The sequence below is a fragment of the Schistocerca serialis genome, unplaced genomic scaffold (assembly GCF_023864345.2).
Source record: "Schistocerca serialis cubense isolate TAMUIC-IGC-003099 unplaced genomic scaffold, iqSchSeri2.2 HiC_scaffold_314, whole genome shotgun sequence".
NCBI classification, from domain to species: Eukaryota; Metazoa; Arthropoda; class Insecta; order Orthoptera; family Acrididae; genus Schistocerca; species Schistocerca serialis.
In genome coordinates this window covers 7,501-15,000 of record NW_026047883.1, presented here as the reverse complement: position 1 = coordinate 15,000, position 7,500 = coordinate 7,501, and the positions used below count along the sequence as shown (strand labels likewise).

At 50.1% G+C, this 7,500-nt stretch overlaps 1 non-coding gene across 1 annotated transcript in view; it reads right to left on the bottom strand.

The window, feature by feature from the left end:
• Window positions 1-728, bottom strand: part of LOC126444924 (small subunit ribosomal RNA) — a 1,909-nt gene extending 1,181 nt beyond the window's left edge. Inside the window, exon 1 of the ribosomal RNA XR_007582845.1 lies at window positions 1-728. This exon is cut by the window's left edge and continues 1,181 nt beyond it. This is a non-coding gene — a ribosomal RNA (small subunit ribosomal RNA).
• Window positions 729-7,500: the final 6,772 nt, after the last annotated feature.

The following is a 7,500-nucleotide window of genomic DNA, read 5'->3' as shown; positions in this document are numbered from 1 at the left end:
CCACCGGCAGGACGTCCCACGATACATGCCAGTTAAACACCGACGGGCGGTGAACCAACAGCGTGGGACACAAATCCAACTACGAGCTTTTTAACCGCAACAACTTTAATATACGCTATTGGAGCTGGAATTACCGCGGCTGCTGGCACCAGACTTGCCCTCCAATAGATACTCGTTAAAGGATTTAAAGTGTACTCATTCCGATTACGGGGCCTCGGATGAGTCCCGTATCGTTATTTTTCGTCACTACCTCCCCGTGCCGGGAGTGGGTAATTTGCGCGCCTGCTGCCTTCCTTGGATGTGGTAGCCGTTTCTCAGGCTCCCTCTCCGGAATCGAACCCTGATTCCCCGTTACCCGTTACAACCATGGTAGGCGCAGAACCTACCATCGACAGTTGATAAGGCAGACATTTGAAAGATGCGTCGCCGGTACGAGGACCGTGCGATCAGCCCAAAGTTATTCAGAGTCACCAAGGCAAACGGACCGGACGAGCCGACCGATTGGTTTTGATCTAATAAAAGCGTCCCTTCCATCTCTGGTCGGGACTCTGTTTGCATGTATTAGCTCTAGAATTACCACAGTTATCCAAGTAACGTGGGTACGATCTAAGGAACCATAACTGATTTAATGAGCCATTCGCGGTTTCACCTTAATGCGGCTTGTACTGAGACATGCATGGCTTAATCTTTGAGACAAGCATATGACTACTGGCAGGATCAACCAGGGAGCTGCGTCAACTAGAGCTGAGCAGCCGGCCGCCCGGGAGTGTGTCCCGGGGGCCCGCGCGAACACGCAAGCGTCCGCTCAATTATTCTGCAAACAGGAGGAGGCTGAGCTCCCCTGCACAACACACCTCGAAACCCTCTCAGGTCCCGGCGGCGCGCAGCGCCGTCCTAAGTACTTGGTCGGGTTCGAGAGAGGCGCAATCGCCCGGAGTTAGGCGAGTAGACGCTTTAGGTGCGACCACCCGTGCTCCCAACTGAGCTTGCCGCTGCCGACAGAGGCCCGGGAGCGTGCTGTCGTGGCATTGCCGGCGGGAGACAACACGCGCCACCTACGGTGACCGGCAGCTCCAACGCCAGCGCCACAGAAGGACAAAAGCCCCACTTGGGTGCCGAAGCGAACTCTCCCAGCACAGCGCACGCGCCAACACGTCCGCACAGCTGCGATACAAACCACCTGCGAGAACCGCTGGGGCGACCGAGCAGCAGACGGCGTCGCGGCGCCGAGCGCCGGGCGGCGGCGCATCCTCAGCGCACACAGTCCTCAATCGGACCAGCACACTGCAGATGGCCACCGCGCTTCGCACCGGGCCCGCGAGGACCTACTTTGGCCGCAAGGCGCCGCGAGCAGGGGGCGCCGGCGCGCAGCTGCGCCGCCTGCCGCGTCCGTCGGCCGGCGCGCCTGCCACTGGCCGCCCCCACCAGCCGGCTGTAGCGCGTGCGCCCACGCACCGCGCTGCCAGCACGCCGGGCGGCCCCCCCTCACCGGCCGGGGACGGTCCCACCCAGCCACCGCCGCGTATCGCCTCACACCCAGATCCCCTTTCGCGTTCGTGGGCATGGTGGGTCCCCTTTCACGTTCGTGGGCATGGTGGGTATCCCTGAAACAACCGGTTAATAGCTCGACCGATCGTCGCCAACACTGATTCACCTCTAGCGAGAACAACCGCACCACAACGGGTTACCTGTTGTTCATTTGCGTAACGTCACCAGCAAACGTAGACGTCCATCGCCATTTGCAACGAGTATTGCATGCCTGTGTCAGGTGTCACAACACACTACGTCTGCCCACATAGACGCAACAACATGTGCACGCCTCGAGAACACGTGGAAGGTAGCCCCCGTACGTATGCGGTGTCCATTGCGCGAACGACTGTCAGCCGGCCTCTGCAGGATGTCGCAGATGTGGAACGCGGTGCAACATGCTATCACGGTGTGTGAGAAGAGACGACTACGTCCGAATACACGCTCCACTACATCAACAGACTGCTCATGCTGATCGCCATCCAGGGCGTCCGTTCCTCCCACACGTCTGAATGGCGTACCACACTGCAATCCAGCTCTTATAGGGAGACGACACGTAGCTGCGTGCACAATATTTGGACTGTATGGTCTGCCGTTGCTAGGCGCAGTCGTCGTACGGTCACACATGTGCCACGATGTATCATTCAGTACATACGGACCAATGTGCAGTACAGTTTGTGGGTTTTGCGTACATCGGCGGACAGGTGACAGGCCGTACCACAACGTAGGCTGAGTACGTCGGCATGCGAAGGGCATTGAACATGCAAACTTCTCAACGACCAGCTTGCGAAGGCAGGGGGGAAGGGGGGGGGGGCATGTACGTCCTGCTGCTATCCACATTACAGTGTATAGCAGGAGCATGTGGAAAGTCAGCAACACCTGCAAGGTGTTTAACATGACGCGATACACAGGGGACCGGGCAGTGCGAATAGCGAACTATATTGCGAGGGTTGCGGTTAGGCAACACTACACTAATTTAACGAGTTGCATAACAATTACAGAGCAGGTTCAGCGACAACGTGCGTCAGGTTAAGGCGCAATATAGGTTAGGTTGAGGCACAATATAGGTTAGGTTAAGGCACAACATGGGTTACGTTAAGGCACAAATTGGGTTACGTTAAGGCACAACATGGGTTACGTTAAGGCACAACATGGGTTACGTTAAGGCACAAATTAGGTTACGTTAAGGCACAAATTAGGTTACGTTAAGGCACAAATTAGGTTACGTTAAGGCACAAATTAGGTTACGTTAAGGCACAAATTAGGTTACGTTAAGGCACAAATTAGGTTACGTTAAGGCACAAATTAGGTTACGTTAAGGCACAAATTAGGTTACGTTAAGGCACAAATTAGGTTACGTTAAGGCACAAATTAGGTTACGTTAAGGCACAAATTAGGTTACGTTAAGGCACAAATTAGGTTACGTTAAGGCACAAATTAGGTTACGTTAAGGCACAAATTAGGTTACGTTAAGGCACAAATTAGGTTACGTTAAGGCACAAATTAGGTTACGTTAAGGCACAAATTAGGTTACGTTAAGGCACAAATTAGGTTACGTTAAGGTACAAATTGGGTTAGGTTAAGGTACAATATGGGTTAGGTTAAGGTACAATATGGGTTAGGTTAAGGTACAATATGGGTTAGGTTAAGGTACAATATGGGTTAGGTTAAGGCACAACGTAGGTTAGGTTAAGGCACAACAGTAGGTTAGGTTAAGGCACAACATAGGTTAGGTTAAGGCACAACATAGGTTAGGTTAAGGCACAACATAGGTTAGGTTAAGGCACAACATAGGTTAGGTTAAGGCACAACATAGGTTAGGTTAAGGCACAACATAGGTTAGGTTAAGGCACAACGTAGGTTAGGTTAAGGCACAACGTAGGTTAGGTTAAGGCACAACGTAGGTTAGGTTAAGGCACAACGTAGGTTAGGTTAAGGCACAACGTAGGTTAGGTTAAGGCACAACGTAGGTTAGGTTAAGGCACAACGTAGGTTAGGTTAAGGCACAACGTAGGTTAGGTTAAGGCACAACGTAGGTTAGGTTAAGGCACAACGTAGGTTAGGTTAAGGCACAACGTAGGTTAGGTTAAGGCACAACGTAGGTTAGGTTAAGGCACAACGTAGGTTAGGTTAAGGCACAACGTAGGTTAGGTTAAGGCACAACGTAGGTTAGGTTAAGGCACAACGTAGGTTAGGTTAAGGCACAACGTAGGTTAGGTTAAGGCACAACGTAGGTAGGTTAAGGCACAACGTAGGTTAGGTTAAGGCACAACGTAGGTTAGGTTAAGGCACAACGTAGGTTAGGTTAAGGCACAACGTAGGTTAGGTTAAGGCACAACGTAGGTTAGGTTAAGGCACAACGTAGGTTAGGTTAAGGCACAACGTAGGTTAGGTTAAGGCACAACGTAGGTTAGGTTAAGGCACAACGTAGGTTAGGTTAAGGCACAACGTAGGTTAGGTTAAGGCACAACGTAGTTAGGTTAAGGCACAACGTAGGTTAGGTTAAGGCACAACGTAGGTTAGGTTAAGCACAACGTAGGTTAGGTTAAGGCACAACGTAGGTTAGGTTAAGGCACAACGTAGGTTAGGTTAAGGCACAACGTAGGTTAGGTTAAGGCACAACGTAGGTTAGGTTAAGCACAACGTAGGTTAGGTTAAGGCACAACGTAGGTTAGGTTAAGGCACAACGTAGGTTAGGTTAAGGCACAACGTAGGTTAGGTTAAGGCACAACGTAGGTTAGGTTAAGGCACAACGTAGGTTAGGTTAAGGCACAACGTAGGTTAGGTTAAGGCACAACGTAGGTTAGGTTAAGGCACAACGTAGGTTAGGTTAAGGCACAACGTAGGTTAGGTTAAGGCACAACGTAGGTTAGGTTAAGGCACAACGTAGGTTAGGTTAAGGCACAACGTAGGTTAGGTTAAGGCACAACGTAGGTTAGGTTAAGGCACAACGTAGGTTAGGTTAAGGCACAACGTAGGTTAGGTTAAGGCACAACGTAGGTTAGGTTAAGGCACAACGTAGGTTAGGTTAAGGCACAACGTAGGTTAGGTTAAGGCACAACGTAGGTTAGGTTAAGGCACAACATAGGTTAGGTTAAGGCACAACATAGGTTAGGTTAAGGCACAACATAGGTTAGGTTAAGGCACAACATAGGTTAGGTTAAGGCACAACATAGGTTAGGTTAAGGCACAACATAGGTTAGGTTAAGGCACAACATAGGTTAGGTTAAGGCACAACGTAGGTTAGGTTAAGGCACAACGTAGGTTAGGTTAAGGCACAACGTAGGTTAGGTTAAGGCACAACGTAGGTTAGGTTAAGGCACAACGTAGGTTAGGTTAAGGCACAACGTAGGTTAGGTTAAGGCACAACGTAGGTTAGGTTAAGGCACAACGTAGGTTAGGTTAAGGCACAACGTAGGTTAGGTTAAGGCACAACGTAGGTTAGGTTAAGGCACAACGTAGGTTAGGTTAAGGCACAACGTAGGTTAGGTTAAGGCACAACGTAGGTTAGGTTAAGGCACAACGTAGGTTAGGTTAAGGCACAACGTAGGTTAGGTTAAGGCACAACGTAGGTTAGGTTAAGGCACAACGTAGGTTAGGTTAAGGCACAACGTAGGTTAGGTTAAGGCACAACGTAGGTTAGGTTAAGGCACAACGTAGGTTAGGTTAAGGCACAACGTAGGTTAGTTAAGGCACACGTAGTTGTAAGGCACAACGTAGGTTAGGTTAAGGCACAACGTAGGTTAGGTTAAGGCACAACGTAGGTTAGGTTAAGGCACAACGTAGGTTAGGTTAAGGCACAACGTAGGTTAGGTTAAGGCACAACGTAGGTTAGGTTAAGGCACAACGTAGGTTAGGTTAAGGCACAACGTAGGTTAGGTTAAGGCACAACGTAGGTTAGGTTAAGGCACAACGTAGGTTAGGTTAAGGCACAACGTAGGTTAGGTTAAGGCACAACATAGGTTAGGTTAAGGCACAACATAGGTTAGGTTAAGGCACAACATAGGGTTAGGTTAAGGCACAACATAGGTTAGGTTAAGGCACAACATAGGTTAGGTTAAGGCACAACATAGGTTAGGTTAAGGCACAACATAGGTTAGGTTAAGGCACAACATAGGTTAGGTTAAGGCACAACATAGGTTAGGTTAAGGCACAACATAGGTTAGGTTAAGGCACAACATAGGTTAGGTTAAGGCACAACGTAGGTTAGGTTAAGGCACAACGTAGGTTAGGTTAAGGCACAACGTAGGTTAGGTTAAGGCACAACGTAGGTTAGGTTAAGGTACAACGTAGGTTAGGTTAAGGTACAACGTAGGTTAGGTTAAGGTACAACGTAGGTTAGGTTAAGGTACAACGTAGGTTAGGTTAAGGTACAACGTAGGTTAGGTTAAGGTACAACGTAGGTTAGGTTAAGGTACAACGTAGGTTAGGTTAAGGTACAACGTAGGTTAGGTGAAGGCGCAATGTAGGTTAGGTTAAGGTACGATATACCTTAGGTTAAGGTACAATATCGCTTAGGTTAAGGTACAATATAGCTTAGGTTAAGGTACACGTTGTAGGGAAAGGTGTATTTTGGGGGGGGAGGGGGCGGCAGGTTCGTTGATAGTGATTATCGTAAGTGCATGCCTGCGGGATCATCCGATTTGTCACGTCAGGATGCACTTGTGGCTCATGACAGGCGGCGCTCCGATTCCAAGGTTGTGGCAGATCTGTGTCTTTCATTCCTGCCATTGTTTGTGTACTGTGACAGGAGGCAGTATTGTGATGTTGGGTGCACCCCTGTGTAGGACATGTGTGGGTGTTCGTGGCTTAGCTGAGCAATGGCGGATGTCGGAAGGGTGGGATATTCTGTTTTCTGGGTGGACCTCCCGGTCTGGTTATGATAGTGTGGATTGTGTAATGTGGCGGAGAGGATGCACCGGATGTTCTTCCATGCTGGTGGTTAGATATTGTGTGTGTGCCTGTTAGAGGCAGAGAGTAGTGTGTGATAGTGTCTGGCTGACGTGTGGTTCTCATTGTGTGCAGAGTCTTTCAGCATGTATAGGGACGGTTGTATATATTATCTGTATTCTGATGGCTCTGCATCTATTACTAATCAGTGCCGTGTATACGGTTACTCTGGTTCCAGTCGAAACTGTTCTATCTCTGTACATTAGTGACACTGCGGCTCCACTATGTTGCCGCCCCTGTCGGCCGTTTCCCCCAGTGTGTGGCTAATGATTATCAGCAATCAGTCTATTAGTCAATACCGGTAGTGTGACGACGTGAAATGTCCGGGATGGGGGAAGCTACACGCTTCCCGTGGGTCAGGGCCTAGAAAGACTCTTCCCACGCAGGAGGCTCGGACTGTCATTACTCTTCCGAGAAATATATTTGCCCAGCGTTTTTTGCGACTGCGAGTGCGACGCGTACGAGTACCGACATGGATGGGGCGCTTCCTAGCTGATCGCTCAGCATCGGAGAAATATATTTGCCCAACGTTTTTTGCGACTGCGAGTGCAACGCCCAAGGGTACCGACGTGGATGGGGCGCTTCCTAGCTGATCGCTCGGCATGGAATCCGTACAGTGAGCAATGCGATCGCGTCTGTAGCTTGTACGTGGTACAGCTCGCAGCTCATGTATAGGGACAGCGGAATGTCGCATATTGGACATAACTCTTCATGAAACGCAAGTTATAGGTGTGGATTGCACATTACGACTGCGGGAAACTTCCGCCGTTCATCCGCTGGCGTTGCGAGTTTGGCGGTTGGGGTGGGGCACGAGCGGGTGCGGGTGGGTGTGATTGCCGGTCCACGACTTCGTGCGGCAGAGGCACTGGCGTTTGGGTGCTGTGGTCGACACAGGCTGCATGCTTTGTGGGTGGCGTCGAAAGATGGGCACTGTGGGCCCATCGATGTCTTAGTCGGCTTGGCGTCCCATAGATGGCGGTATCGTCGTTGCAGGAGCTCATGCTGAGGGAGACCTACAGATGG